The sequence below is a fragment of the Nyctereutes procyonoides genome, unplaced genomic scaffold (genome assembly GCF_905146905.1).
Source record: "Nyctereutes procyonoides isolate TBG_1078 unplaced genomic scaffold, NYPRO_anot_genome, whole genome shotgun sequence".
Classification (NCBI taxonomy): Eukaryota; Metazoa; Chordata; class Mammalia; order Carnivora; family Canidae; genus Nyctereutes; species Nyctereutes procyonoides.
This window is the reverse complement of record NW_026575137.1, coordinates 16,099,288-16,115,949: the sequence shown is the minus strand read 5'-3', so window position 1 is coordinate 16,115,949 and position 16,662 is coordinate 16,099,288. Positions and strand designations below refer to the sequence as shown.

Genomic DNA, 16,662 nt, shown 5'->3' with positions numbered 1-16,662 from the left:
CTACCCACTCCCTCATCTACTCACTTTCCTGCAGCTTAATTTTCCTGGAAGTGCCAGAGTATTTCACAAGGATTGTTCTGTAGAATAGAGTATGCTGTTTATCAGCCAGGCAGTGCCAGCAAGACTTCAGGGAAGAAATTCCAGAAGAGTAAACCTTTTTTTACTTCTTTTTGGATTTAGGCACAAAGAGTTAAGTTAATGATACTCAGCTCACTATCACCACTTATCCTTTTGAGGCCATTCTCTTCCTTTATTTGTTTATGTGATATTTATTTATTCATTTTTATTCCTACTATCTTCTCCCACAAATGCAACAGCTATCGATGTGTTTGCTACATATTCTTATGAAATAAGTAGGGTTGATTTGCCTGTGTGCATAACTTTTATTTTCAGAAACTGGGTTGCTGGTTGCTAGAGTTGCCAGATTTAGCAATTATTTGGGGTATATTTATCCTGAAAAAGTACCTGTTGCTTGTCACTAATTCAAATTTAATTAGGCACCCTATATTTTATCTGGCAACCCTAGCTATGAACCCTTTTTTGATCAAATCACATTGCTGGTTGCATGCTTATTTCTCATCATCTGCAGAGAATTCCAAGGTAACTATCGGCCCCTATTCACTTATCCCCTCTCCCCAAAAATAGACACTTTGGTGGTCTCCAGCTTTCTGGTACAGACTACACATTATTATGTTCTCCACGGTCACTGCCTTACTTGGCATTAAGGTCTGGACATGATATTCCTAGTTTTAATGCTCCCTACCTCCGGAGTGTTTTAGCTTATACTTACCATCTGGATTTTCCCCCTACTTCTGGCCTACCTTGATTCTGTACTACATAAACATCGGCCGTGTCCTGCCTGGTTGGCATCATGGTACACAGCCCATCTGCTTTCCTATGAGGTCTGGATCATTCACAATGTGGTCACATAATCACAAATGTTCTCTCTCTCAAAGCCCCATGATTATTTTTCTAAAATGAAACTCAGATGATTGCTTTTTATAATTTTTTATAAGACTAAAACTTACACTATGACCTATCATGTCCTTCACAATCAGGCCCGGACATTCCTCTATGGCCTGACACTCCAGCCCCACAACTGGGGCCTGAGGAAGATTCAATTCTTCAGACAGTTAGAGGTCGTTCTGTTTATAAAATCTTTCTGCATTATTTTTCTTTCTGAGCTAGGACAGGAACTAGGTATTATGACTGAAATCCAGGATGTATCAAGTGTTCCTTGTCTACAAAATCTGACATTTTTCTGGCCAAGTGGTCCTTTCTTCAAGCTACATTCTTCGAAGCTGCTGTGTTACTCCAAGGCTGGTGGCTTCTTGAGGCTTTAACAAGCTCTCTATATTAATGCTGGGCCATTTTGAAGTCTGCTTTCCTAAAGTTCACATATCTGCCTATATCTGATCATTTTTATCCATTTCTTCCTCGTTTATTATACATTCTAAGTTCATGTGATCCTTTATCAAGATTTTAACTACTTTCTTTTAGTAATACAACTCATTGTGTTGTGTGAATTGGGCTGAGAGAAACAATAGTCCTATTTGCTTCTTTTAGCCATGATATAAATAATAATAAAAATCCATGATAGTAACAAATCCATATTAATCTGTAATAAAATAAAGTCAGTTTGATTTGGTTTTCTCCTTATTACCAGGACTTGGATTGATGGCTAATCCCAGAAAAACCTACTTAATGTGCTCTCCAGAATGGCCCCTGAGACCCACTCTCTAGAATGACTTGTCCCAATATAGACTTCTGCCAGAACTCTATTTCCCCTTCACCTACCAAGATTCCACTTTTTTTTTTTTTCCAATCCAATGGGTACAAAGTGGTATCCTATTGACATAATATTTGCATTTCTTCACTTGTGAATTCAAACATCTCTTCACATCCAGGATAGCTAACCAAGGTGTCTATTTATAGAAACTACCTGTTCATGGCCTTTGTTCACTTTTTTATTGGTTCCTCCAGGGAAATTTTAAAGCAAAACTATGTATCTTTATATTTTAAATAAAACATATACCCTGTAATACAGAAGTATGTGTGTTCTCCATAGTTAAAGAGACCAGAATCTACTCATCCACAACCACTAAAAGCACATGCGTGCAGACTTCACGTTTCCTACCTCAGTCTCTGAATCCCTTTCTCCAAAATATGTAAATATTTTTACACAATATTGGAACAATTATTTTTAATTTGCTTTCTCCCTCCTTAATAACTCTGCATCTTTTTTTTTTATTATTATTCATGAGAGACACACACAGAGAGAGAGAGAAAGACAGAGGCAGAGACATAAGCAGAGGGAGAAGCAAGCTCCAAGCAGGGAGCCTGATGTGGGACTGGATCCCAGGTTTCCAGGATCAGGCCCTGGGCTGAGGGTGGCGCTAAACTGCTGAGCCACCTGGGCTGCTCCCTGCAGCATCTTTCTAAGTAAATAAGTACACTTGTGGAAAATACTTATAATTGCCAAATACTATTATTATTATATTGAATTTTTAAGAGTGCCGTAACTTTATTTTGCTCTTATCGGTCACTTAAGTGATGTCCAATACTTTGCTACCTTAAACAGTACTTCATTTAATTATCATTATGGCTAAATATTCACATATACTTCATTATTTCATTAAAATATATTCTCAGAAGTGAAATTAATAGGTCAAAAGCAAATGTGTTTTTAGGGCTTTTAATTTTGTCAAATTGCTCCTGGAAAGGTTGAAACAATACATATTCACGATAAGAGTGTATGAATTCCTGTTTCCTCAAACTGTTTCTCTCCAAAATGGTATGCAAAATGTGGTACCTATTTTAATTTGCAATTCCCTAACTGCAAAAGAGGTAGAACAGGCTTTCCTTTACTGTCTGGCTTTTTGTGTTTTTATATTCTTTGTTTTTGAAATTTACTCACTTATCATAATAGCTTCTTGTTATATCCTTTGCTCATTGTATTCATAGGGTATTCAAATTTTCTTATTGATTTTAAAGTAAATATCTAAAGCTAAGAGATAAAATAGAGAGCAAAGGAAAATAATTTTACATCCTACAAATTTAGAGTAAAAATTTATGGCTTTATTTGGGATGATTTTTTTTTAAGATTTTATTTATTCATGAAAGACACAGAGAGGGAGAGAGAGAGAGAGAGAGAGAGAGAGAGAGAGAGAGAGAGAGAGGGGCAGAGACACAGGCAGAGGGAGAAGTAGGCTCCACACAGGGAGCCCGATGTGGGACTCGATCCCAGGTCTCCAGGATCAGGCCCTGGGCTGAAGGCGGTGCTAAACCACTGAGCCACCCCGGCTGCCCCAATTTGGGATAATTTTAAATGCAAACCTGTGTTTTTTTTTTTTTTTTGATCAGGCCAGCCAATCTCTTAAAATTCTGAAGGGAGAAGTAGATCATGGAATTTAAAGAAAGGGAGTTTCCCTAATTCTTTATATCTATTTGTTTTAAAAGACAGTCTTATAATTTTTTTGAAGTTTTTAGTAAGGATTTTAACAGCTTTTTAATTAGTTTTTTTTAAAAGATTTATTTATTTATTTATTCATGATAGATATAGAGAGAGAAAAAGAGAGGCAGAGACACAGGAGGAGGGAGAAGCAGGCTCCATGCTGGGAGCCCCACGCAGGACAGGATCCCAGGACTCCAGGATCGCGACCTGGGCCAAAGGCAGGCGCCAAACCACTGAGCCACCCAGGGATCCCCCTCTAATTAGTTTTTAATAAGCATTTTAAGACAGCTTTAGTTCAATTGTAAATTTAAAAAAACAATGTCATATTTAGAAATAAAGACAAACCAAAGTGGTTTGGTCAAACACTTTGACGAAGGATTTTAAAAACAAATGCATTACAAATACAAATACAAATACAAATACAAATGCAATGCTTTCTGGGTTCCCTAATCTGGCACAGGGCCTCTGTCGTTTCTATCATATTCACTTCATCAACAAATGTATTGAACAAATATGTACTGTGTGTTCCCTATTGCCAGGCAGTATCCCTACGCTGAGGAAACAGCAGGAAACAAGACTAGGTCCCTGATCATGCGGCTTTTATACTCCAGTAGGAGACAGAAGATAAATAAGTAGACAAATAATAAATGAACAACACAATCATGTTTAATAAGCTTTTTTTGTGCCAATAACAAAAAACAAAAAGGTTGGTAAGGCTACTTTTTACTGGGTGGTTATACTACCTTGTTTATTTCCTTTATTTTTTTTAAGATTTTATTTATTTATTCATGAGAGACACAGAGAAAGAGGCAGAGACACAGGCAGAGAGAGAAGCAGGCTCCCTGCAGGGAGCCCGATGTGGGACTCAATCCCAGGACCAGGATCACGACCTGAGTCGAAAGCAGAAGCTCAACCACTGAGCCACCCAAGCATTACTGTTTATTTCCTTTATACTGTGTGCCAAAATTTTATTTATTTGTTTACTTACTTATCACCAGCCATTTCCCATTAGCTATTTGCTCTTAAATACTGCTGTTTATTCAGTGCTTAACATCATACAGAAAAAATGCACTTCATACATTTGTTAAAATAAATGAGTTAAGTGAATGAATGAATGTATCCACGAGCATTCTAAACCAAAAATATAACTAAGAGATTGATGTCACCCCTTTTACTTTTCTTTTTTTAGATTTTTTTAAGAGGAGAGTACTAGCATTGGGGTGGGGGCAGGGGGAGCAGAGATACAAGGGAGAGGGAGAAACAGGCTCCCTGCTGAGCAGAGAGCCTGACATGGGGCTAGATCCCATGACCTGGGGATCATGACCTGAGGGGAAGGTAGACACTTGACTGACTAAGCCACTCAGGTGCCCCACGCCTTCTTCCTTAACCTTATGCAATACAAGAAATATCTGTTCATCTTTAGTCTCTAACACATTCCTACAGATGGTAAAATAGCTCTATCATTTGTGACTGAAAATTTTCTAAGACCAAACAGCTTATGAATATTGATGTTGTTTTGTCCAGTACTTTTTTGTCCAATGAATAAAATGCCGATAGATACATCTCCCATTTCTGAAAACTGTGTAAATGTTGTTTGCTTAAAGGCTTATGACTCACGGTATAGAAACAGAAACTCAGCAGCCTATTGTTAAGCCTTCCTTCTTTACTCAAGAAAGTTTCTCAAACCCAAATTTTATAAATGTTGATAGCTGCTCAGCTAGTAAAAGGCACTGTGTTGAGCTGGTGTAATAAGCTTAGTTTCCTAGGGCTGTCATAACAAAATACTACGTACTTGGTAGTTTAAAACAGCAGAATTGTATTCTCTTACAGTTCTGGAGGCCAGACATTCCAAATCAAGGTGTTGGCAGTGTTGGTTCGTTCTGGAGACCCTGAGAGTTAAGAGGCTCCATGCCTCACTCCTAGCTTCTGGCAGTTGCTGGCAATCCTTAGTGTCCCTTGACCTACAGACCTATCCCTCTAATCTCTGCCTCCGTCTTCACATCATGTTCTCTTCTGTGTCTCTGTGTCTGTTCCCCTCTTCTCTTCTCTTCTAAGGATTTGTCATCAGATTTAGGGTTCACTCTAAGCCAGGATGATTTCATCTAGAGAACCTTAAGTACCTCTGTAAAAACCTTTTTCCCAAATAAGGTCCTATTTCTAGATTCTGGGAGTTAGGACATGGACAAATCATTCTGAAAGTCACCATTCAACCTCCTGCACCTGGGATTCCCTCCTATGACCAGAAGTCAGGTGATGTGAGTGCACGGCTTGTTCCTGTATGATAGCCATCATAGCTAAAAAGTAATCACCCCACTCAAAAAAAAAAAATTATAAAGCATTTAATTATGAACATATTACATTTTGAATGGACTTCGTTTTCCCTAAAAGATGACAAGGCAACATAAAAGCTACATGTATTTTACCCTGGTGTGTAAATATCTATAGAATACTAACATCTACTTAGTGAGAATGAGGATATAAATGGGAAAATGGCTTAGATGTTTCCAAAAACCAGCATGATGGAACAAAATTATAATTAGCTGAAATAGGTTTCTAAAAAAAATGTATGCCAATTTAATCTGAGTTTTATTTCTTAATTTTTTTAAGATTTTATTTATTTATTCATGAGAGACGCAGAGACATAGAGGGAGAAGCAGGCTCCCTACAGGACCCCAGGATCACGACTTGAGTCAAAGGCAGAAGCTCAACCAGTGAGCCACCCAGGTGTCCCTAATCTGAGTTTTATTTTATTTTATTATTTTTTAATCTGAGTTTTAAAGGTAGTTCTTATTAATCTTAATAATTTACACACAAAATAACAACCATAAAGTATACAACTGACCTGAAGCGTCAAAAAGAACAGAACCATGAAAGAAGAAGTGAGAGTCTATCTAATGAAATAGGAAGGAAGTTTATTTCATTGTTAATGTCATGTAGCTGGTGAGAGTCAAACTTTTCAGGGTCCTCTCTAGCAGTGTGTGTGTCCTTGGAATGTCAGAGTGAAGTGGATGGGAATGCAAAGCCATATACATTCTCTAGGGCCTGTTAGGACAATCCCCAGAGATGGAGAATGAGTATTTCTGGATTCCCAAAGCTTATAGGCTTGTGTGGATGTTCTATAACAGTGCTTCTCAAATCCTGGGGTACATCAAAACCACTTAGAGGGCTTTTGTAAAATGTGGATGTCTGGGCTCACTACCAGAAATTATGATTCAGTAGGTCTGGGATGTGGCAAAGAATGTGCCATTCTAATGACCTCCCAGATGGGGTTAATGCTGCTGGTCTGGGGTCTACACTTTGAGTAGCACTGGTCTATGGCAGAGTGAAATGACTGAATCTATGGGTGTATCTGATTCAGTCCACATACATTCTTAGAGAAAGAGTCATCTGTCACTAAAGTTCTCTATTGATTATCGATGAAATCCATGTAATAGATTGTTCTTTTTCCTCAAAGATTTCCCCTTGGGTGGACACAAACTACACATATAGGAAAACCAGGCAGTTACCTATATGGTGAGCTCGGAGTACCACCTGCTCCAAAAGGTCTGCTTGCTCTCTTGCCTGGGAGTCCCATCCTGAAACATCCATTCCTTTGGGTAAGGATATTGTCATCTCGCAACATTAAAATGCAAATGATCTTTGGATAATAATAAGTTCCATAAACCAAGAGCTTGCCGAGTGCCAAGCCTGTGTAGTCTTTTATCAACATTACCCCATCTAATCCTCACAACCTGTGAGGTAGGTGTTAGCATCCTCCTCCCACAGAGAAGTTAAGTGGCTTGTAGAAAATCAGATGGCTGGCCAACTTGGGACTTGAATCTGGGTCTGTCTGATGCTAAAAATCGTACTATTAATCATTGCCTGTATTTATCTCACAAATTAAATACTAAATTGTCACCAGATATTAATATCTTGTAGAGAAAAAAACATAGCACATCCTACATGGTAACTAGCTGGTAGAGAAACACTTGGGGAAGTTCCATGAGGCAGAGACTATACATTTTGGGCCCATCGTAAATTCCTTGACAAAGCAGGGCAGGAGGAGTGGGTACAAGGAAAGCATCTCTATATCCTGAGGGGTACCAGGAAGATTGAAAGACAAGTTCCAAAGTTAGTCCTTCTGAGAAAACAAGAGGTTTGAGGAAGAAAGGTGACAAACTACAATGTCTCACTGAAGGGCCGCTGCGCAAGGGTGAATAAGCAGTGCTTTTCATGTATGTTTTTGGCAAGTTACATTCTGCAGAGAAATTATGGGATTCAATTTTATTTTAATTGTTATGGAAAATATGATGGTGAATCCTTCTGCTGTCTTATTCTTTTACTTTGTGTATATAATCGGTGGTCTGTTAATAGGTTTTTTGACTCAGACTTTTGTAGGTTGAATTTTCTTCAAACTGTGTATATAAGTGTGATTCTGGAATGCCGTCAAAGGAACTCTTAATTCCTTCACCTTAATTAAGCTTCACGTGCTTGGTAAATTACAACTATCCCTTTTAATTATTTTTTGTATATATTGTTGGAGATTAAAAGGAATGGTATAATTAATATAAAAATTGTTGCTCTTCCGAAATGTATAGATTCTGTCTGGACTAGTGAAATAATGAGCCTGGAATGCTGAAAATGGCTCAGGGCATGATTGCCAATTCAGTAAGTTACACCACAGCCTAAGAAGATGTTGTTTTGGGAAAGAAAGAAAGAAAAGGAAAAAAGAAAGAAAAGAAAGAAACCAAAGATTTGAGGAAGTTTATATTTGGGGTATTTATAGGGTGGGACATACAAGGGATCAATTTATAGGGTGGTACCCAAAGCATAGGAAGAAAGGACACTGGGGGTGGAGACACACAGACCAGAACTTAATTTCTATCCTCCTCTCAACAAGCCCTGTGACCTTGAGTGAGTTATGGAAGCTCTCTGAGCCTGTATTTCTTCATCTACAAAACAGAGACAATATATGGAGCCCCTAGGTGGTGCAGTCAGTTGAAACGTCTGACTCTGTTTCAGCTCAGGGTTGTGATCATGGTGTCGTGGGATCGAGCCCCATGTTGGACTCCGAGCTTAGCAAGGAGTCTGCTGGGGTTTCTCTCTCCCTTTCCCTTTGCCCCTCCCTGTGCTTACACACACTCTCTCTAAAATAATAAACCTTTTAAAAAAGAGAGAGACAATACCTAAAGAACAGACCTTGCTAGTCCTTTAGTGGGTGAGGGGAACAACCCTGGTCCCTACTTCCCCCAACCCACTTGTCCTCAAACATCTGCTTCCCTATGTCTGCAAAGACCAAAGAGAATGAGCTCAAATTCAGGAAACACTCGAGGGTCATTCTACAAGTATTTGTTCTGACTTAAAATAGGTAGAATAAATAAACCCTAGTCCAAGTAGGTTTTGAGATTTTTTTGTTTTTCAAAATCAAAGAAGCAGCTTCTTAAAGCCTGGATGACTCATAAGAACTCTAATGAGTCTATTATATTCTTTATCGTGCTTTCCCCTAGTCAGAGGTAACCTGGGTTTCCTTAAGTGTGTTGACACTTGAGCTGATTTTTAGAGGCTCTAAATGTATTTTCATCATTTGGTTCCAGCCCCTGAGCAAACAATAGGATTAGGTACCAGTTTTTGAGAGCCAAGTGTGTGCTAAATATACATATTTCACAAACATTACCTCACACAATTCTGATCAGTAGCTTTTTAAATTATCCTTACTGAGTAGAATAGGAAATAGGCAAATGTGTTAAGCACCTCCCCTCACTGACAACCACTTAGTTTTTAAGCTGCCAACCTGGGGTTGGAACCCAAGAAGTTCTGTCTACAAAGCCGGAACCCTTCGATTTCTGTGACGTACAACCTTTCAAATGAGCACCTTTCCACACATAATCTAGAACAATAATGGCTAAAGTTATGAAGATATAATTTTGTGACTCATAGAATGTGATGGATATAGTGTGACTCTAGTATTAAAACTAGAATTAAATACTATATACTGTTTACTCTTCATAGTTGCTTATATTACCTTCATAGACATCATCTAAGAAGGAATCTTTCTAGAGCTAAATCAGTATTTTATTTGTGTTTGACTCACCCTTCTGTTTCTCGCAAAGGAATTTATAAACCAATGTACTAGCTTTCAACTGTAATGGCAATAAACTTACAGTAGGAAAGCATTTTCACTGTAGCCTATGACTATAGCCCATGTATGCTAGTATTTTTTACTCTTTTTTAAAGGAATGCTGGTCTTGATTTGTAAACTTGATTTCAAATTGAGAATAAGTCATATCCTATCTGTAGACACACAAACACATATGCTTTTATAGGATCTATATATGCATTATGAATTCTGACTGAATTTAAATAAGCTTGGATGGGCTTAAAATGGAGCACTTCTCATTAGTCTATGTTATTCAGTGAGATTTAACTTCAGTCTATTTTTAACTCAAATTATTTTGTTTCTTGAGAAATCATGACTGGTACTTTCTGACAGTGTGCTGAATGAATGAAGGTATGGATAAGCGCTTGGGTAAATAATTTACTCTTGTATACTGCATGAACGACTCATGTTTAATTTTAGTTTCTCATTCTTCATCTTCTTACTTAATATACTAACACTCTTAGAGGTAGGGGTGGGGGCAAGAAGTTATAGGCACACAGGATTACAAGTTACTGCCCACAGTGGCCAATCCACCATAATCATCTCAGACCTACAGATGGGGCTCCCACCCTCCAGCACCACAGTCCCCAAAGTTTTTCCACCCCAGATGATATTTCCAGACACTGTATCTTCCCAGTTAAGCCAACTCTGACTTATAAAAGAAAACTGAACTCTTAGATGATGGTACTTTATCACTAGAAAGAGACCTGAGAACTGCCATTCTACGAGAAGATATTCCAGTCTCTTTCAAAGACCCATTCTAGTGCCTGCCAGCCTTCAATGTCAGAAATCAGTTTCAAATACAAAGAATTGTACTCTGAGTTTCGGACTGAAAACATTCAAATAAAAGAAATGACTTCTTGGTAACGGTGCAGGACACAGACATATTACAAAAACTGTAAATCCTCACATGGATTATCTTCCAATAAATCTGAACCACAAACCCAACCCGTTCAGCTGCTCAACTTCCCCTAAGATTAACCTCCATTTTTAAAAAGTTTTAATTCCAATGTAGTTAACACACAGTGTTGTACGACTTCCAAGTGTAAAATATAGTGATTCAGTAATTCCATATATTACTCAGTGCTCAGCAAGATAACGATACTTTTAATCTCCCTCACCTATTTCATCCACCCCCCCCCCACTTCCCCTCTGGGAACCATCTGTTTGTTCACTATAGGTAAAAGTCTGTTTTTTGATTTCTCACTTTTTTCCTCTGTTTTGTTTCTAAATTCCACATATGAGTGAAATCATATATTTATCTTTCTTTCACTGCCTTATTTTGCTTAAAATTACACTCTCTAGATCCATCCATGTTGCTGCAAATAGGAAGATTTCATTCTTTTTATGGCTAAATAATACTCCATTGTGCACGTACACACACACACACACACACACACACACACACACACACACACACACACCTTCTTTAGCCATTCATCTATCAGTGGACACCTGGGCTGCTTCCATAATTTGGCCATTGTAAATAATGCTGCAATAAAGACAGGGGTCCTTTGAGTTAGTGTCCTTTTGAATTAGTGTACTAGTATTCTTTGGGTAAATACTCCGTGGTGCGATTGCTGGATCAGAGAGTAGTTCAATTTTAATTTTCTGAGGCACTTCCATACTGTTCTCCACAAGGGCTGCACCAGTTTGCATTCCTACCCACAGTGCACGAGGGTTCCTTTTTCTTTACATCCTCGTCGACACTTGCCATTTCTTGTAGATTAACCTCCCTTTGCAACTTCCCAAGCTGCCCCTGGCTGCCCAATCATACACACCAAACTGGTTACCAGACATAGGAAGGTGAGTGTGTTACATGTGTGATGGGCACAGGGTGGGGGAACCACATGAGCTATTCTAGTTCATTATACAAGTGATTTCTGCTTTAACTGCTACTTGAATTACTCATGCTTCTATTCCTGTTTACTTATTTCCCACCATTATTAGAGGATTTAGATATCATTTTGAAATTGAAATTCTAATTCTCTTAAATATATTTCTTTAAGAAGCCAAATTTGCCCTTATTGGGGCAGGGAAAGGAGGGAAGCTGATGCTTCTGTTACTGTTTTCTTTTTCTTTTTTTAAAGAATTTTATTTATTTATTCATGAGTGGCACAGAGAGAGAGAGAGAGAGAGAGAGAGAGAGAGAGAGAGAGGCAGAGACACAGGCAGAGGGAGAAGCAGTCTCCATGCAGGTAGCCCGATGTGGGACTCGATCCCAGGACCCCGGAGTCCCACCCTGAGCCAAAGGCAGACACTCAACCACTGAGCCATCCAGGTGCCTTCTTCTGTTACTGTTTTCCCTTGTGATGTGGACCACAGCATCTGGGAACTGTGGGTTAGGGTTCAACATGATCAGCAGCCACCTAAGTAAAGCCGCCTAACTGCTCTAAGCTGGTTTCCCTATCTGTGAAATGGAGATAATACCAAGACATACCTCAGAGGATCACCAAACAATGACCAGCAGCTCATTTATTTAGTGCTCCTTCATTTCAATGCTAGTCTTTTCAAAAGCAGAAAAACTAGTGGTGGCTCTGCATTCCTGGAACCTGTTCAAAGACTTTTCTTCACATTAGCTTCACCTTATTTTGGTTTATCCAACCTCAAAGAGCTTAATTTAATTTTGGTAAAAACTTTCTCTTGGCAAGTTTTAGGTTGTGTAAACAGAGAAGGAAAACTTTAGATTTGCACAATTTCACACTTGGGGATATTGCAAAGACATAAATTTGTTTCTGTTGAAAAGTGTAGCAAGAGAGAGGCTTCTAATAAGTGCTCATGGATAGCTAACAATACCAGCTCTGTATTTTGTTCAGTACATAGATGAGCCTCATGAAACTATCAGGATGTATCTCCAAGTATTTTTTTTTTTTTTGTAATTTTTAAGCCAATCAAATAATGCTAAAAACATGAGACTATCAGGTTACCTGCAATCTCATTAAAAGCATCTCTGAAGAGGGACCCCTAGGTGGCTCAGTGGTTGAGCATCTATCTGCCTTTGGCTCAGGTCATGATCCCGGAGTCATGGGATCAAGTCCCACATCAGGTTCCTTCTCAGGAAACCTGCTTCTCCCTCTGCCTTTGTCTCTGCCTCTCTCTGTGTCTCTCATGAACAAATAAATAAAATCTTTTAAAAAAAATGCTTCCAGTTTGTTGGAACTAAAATTTTCAAGAAAAGCTTTACCTTAACATAAAACTGGTATTTAAAAATTGGCTCTAACGAAATAGATTTGTATGAGGGCACAGATGAAAATCCAATAATCCCATGCTAATAATCAAAGATGAACTATAATTACCTGCTAATTACCATGGAAAACTACAAGATTAATATCAACAACAAAACTGACACATCCTGCTACAGGGCCAGATTACTGCAAATCGAAGCTGAAGACAGAGAAGGAACAAAGAGCAAATAGTTGGTTTCACAATTAACTGCAAATTTCTTTTTTTTTCTTTCTTTTTAATAATAAATTTATTTTTTTATTGGTGTTCAATTTGCCAACATACAGAACAATACTCAGTGCTTATCCTGTCAAGTGCCCCCCTCAGTGCCCGTCACCCATTCACCCCTACCCCCCGCCCTCCTCCCCTTCCACCACCCCTAGTTCATTTCCCAGAGTTAGGAGTCTTCATGTTCTGTCTCCCTTTCTGATATTTCCTACCCATTTCTATCAATAATGGTTCATTGGATGTGACTATAAAGTAATGAGGCTTATTTGGATGTGCCTGTGGAATTAGTGTCATTACATTACAATCCATACCACCCACTGTGAAAATGCAAAAAACCACTGAGTTCTTTATTTTGGAACCTCTGCATCTGTAAAGTGGCAAAGTAAATCTTATTTCTGTTTGGAAAAGATAAATTGTATGTGAACGTGCTTCAATTTATCTATTGTAGCTTCTGGCTCACATTCCATTCAGTTAATCTTAGTTGTTGAACCTCTTCTAACTTTCCTTCCCTCCTTGAAGGAGAACAAAGAGACAAAGGGTCAACCATTTGTACTTTCTGGCCACAGTCGCTCCTCTTGACATCCCTATGGAGCAAGGCACCCATTTACTTAGCAAGGCCACACTTTTTATCTGTGATCCTTTTCTTCTCCTTTATCCTCACAGCCAGTCATCACGGAGGCTCTATCAGTTCTAGAATTTGTCTCTTGTTCCTGGGATAACTTTGCATCGCCCCTTTATAATGCACTCCTCTGGCTGCACTCCATCATTCACCTGGCTACGAATGGTCTTCTCACTACTGGTCTCTCCCTCCCTTCTGCCATTCTCCGTGCTGGCCTGGAATCACCTCCCTGAAGTACAGATATCACCCCACAACAGTGCTGCTAAACCCTCAACGGCTATCCAAAGCCTCTGAATTCATGTATTTCAACTCATTACAAAGAAATGTCATTTCATTACAATATCCTATTTGCTTGCTATTTTTGCAAACTCCCCTCCGTCTGTCCTTATCAACAATCTGGGAAGACTGATGTACAAATGGCATACACCCACTTGGATGAATGACAACACACAGGTAAGATTTTTATCCCTTTCTTACCTATTCTTGGATCTCTAGAATCCACCTGATTCAACAACAGAAAAACAGGATTAACTAAAAACAAGGTATGCATGCTACCGCTCATTATAAAAAAAAGTACAGACACACACATATTTGAATATCTCCCCAACAAAACTTCACAGCAAGACTTTATGAAGCCAAGATAGTGTTAAAGCAGCCAAGGGAGAAACATCCAGAGCTTATTCCCCTTCAACATGCGCAATGTAGCTGTGCTGATGCTCCTCTGTGAAGACCCTAAGATAGCATTTTCCAAATGCAAGCCTTTCCACAACTACCAAACCCTTCTCCCTCATCTCCTCAACCTTGTTGTCACCTTATCAAAGAGACCTTCCCTGCCACCTTACCTAAATGGCACACCCTCATCACTCTCCAGCCCCTTTACCTTTGTTATATTGCAGAGCATTTATCTCCACCCTACATTTTACTTGTGTACAGATGTTTCTATTTCTTATTGTGCCCACCCTCCAACTGCAAGGTAAAGCCCATGAGGCCAGACCCTTGTCTGGGTTAGCGCAGGACCTGAGACATAGTGAGCTGTCAGTAAATCTTTTCCTGAATGAAGGAGTGAGTTAGTGAGTGGATGAACAAACGTGTGGATAAAACTTTAATTCCACTCTGGACGGAGTGAACTGGGTCCTCATAATGCTTCCCATGTGTTCCTTGTTTTCTGTGTACCAGGCTCTTTCTAGACGAAATATGTAAACATTTTATCCTTCGTCCACAAAACAGCTTATTTTCTTGTTTAAAAAGTGAGCCGGTTCAGAATCAGAACTTCCCTCACCTTACTGCCTGTATTAGTTCAATCAAGGGACACTCTTACTAAGACGTACAACAGTTGCCACTGCCCCCATCTGTGCTAACAATTCCATCAGACTTTCTAAGATAATCGGCCAATCTCGTTTTGGTTCTTCTGCCTGGATTGCTATATAAGCCTGTGCTGGTTTCTTGGCTTGCAGCACCCTCCCCCACCTCACTGACCTCATGTGCTCTCACTGTCATTTGGAAGGGGTCTCAGAAACACTTCAGGGAAGCACTCCTCTAAGGCACCATATGACATGTGACATCTTAGCCACTGATCTGCTTGCCTCCAGACTCGAGCAGGCTGAGGACAGGGACTCTGTCTTAATTACCTCTGAATTGCTAGTTCCTAATGAAGGGTCTGGCCTGTTTTCTGAATGAATATGGAGTACCTATACCTTTCTGCAAGATGGTGGGAACACGGGACCAGCACTAACTCCGCGTCCTTACAGAGGGACATCCACAGAGACGAGCAAACAACAGAAACAATCTAAGTGGTTCTATACAGGAGATATGAGGTCTAATCGGCACAGGAATGCTCCTTGGGCTGCAGAATGTAAACTCATTTATGAACTAGAATAATTGCTGTTATTCAACAAGCTCACAAGAAAGAACCTGTGAGGCTTGGAGAACTCTGCTTGTGTGCTTTGAAAAGCAGCAGGACCCACACTAGGACCAAGGTCTATTTGTTTTACTTTTATCAGGTAAGAACTAATTGCTAATGTTTCCTTCCCCGCTCCCCCAAACAAAATAGTTTATGGCCTGATGTACAAGAACCACATATCTGAACTGGCTTACAGAAATGTCAGAACTAGCAGCAGCCAAGAGTTCCACCCTCTCCCAGACTGCAAAACGTTCTCAACATCTGGAGAGGAAGGCATAGAGGAGGGGACATCAGCGCCAGGCCAGGTCACGGATGTCTGCAGTCACTCTGCGAGGCATCGGGGCCTCGCAGGGCCAAGAACTACCTACAGGTTGCCATATAAAGATGAACTACAGTGGAGTGAGGACCGGAGTATAATAAACACCAAGGAGTGCAAACTCAGACACTCTTGGGCTTCCATTCCACCTACACCAGTCATCAGGTACATGACCTTGGGTAAAATTCTTAACCATTCACCGGCTCACTTTTTAAACAAGAAAATGAGCTGTTTTGTGGACGAAGGATAAAATGTTTACATATTTCGTCTAGAAAGAGCCTGGTACACAGAAAACAAGGAACACATGGGAAGCATTATGAGGACCCAGTTCACTCCGTCCAGAGTGGAATTAAAGTTTTATCCACACGTTTGTTCATCTACTCACTAACTCACTCCTTCATTCAGGAAAAGATTTACTGACAGCTCACTATGTCTCAGGTCCTGCGCTAACCCAGACAAGGGTCTGGCCTCATGGGCTTTACCTTGCAGTTGGAGGGTGGGCACAATAAGAAATAGAAACATCTGTACACAAGTAAAATGTAGGGTGGAGATAAATGCTCTGCAATATAACAAAGGTAAAGGGGCTGGAGAGTGATGAGGGTGTGCCATTTAGGTAAGGTGGCAGGGAAGGTCTCTTTGATAAGGTGACAACAAGCAAGGACCTGCAAAAAGTGAGAGAACAAACCATGTAATGTGCGAGTATCTGCTCAAGGAGAGCCGTGCCTGGTGTGATGTAGGAGCAGCCTCACTGGGAGCTCCAATCAGGATACAAGGAACCCAAGAGTCA

At 39.7% G+C, this 16,662-nt stretch overlaps 1 protein-coding gene across 5 annotated transcripts in view; it reads right to left on the bottom strand.

The window, feature by feature from the left end:
- GRHL2 (grainyhead like transcription factor 2) overlaps nucleotides 1–16,662 on the bottom strand; it is a 159,972-nt gene that overhangs the window by 60,957 nt on the left and 82,353 nt on the right. The gene's annotated exons all lie outside the window — the stretch shown is intronic.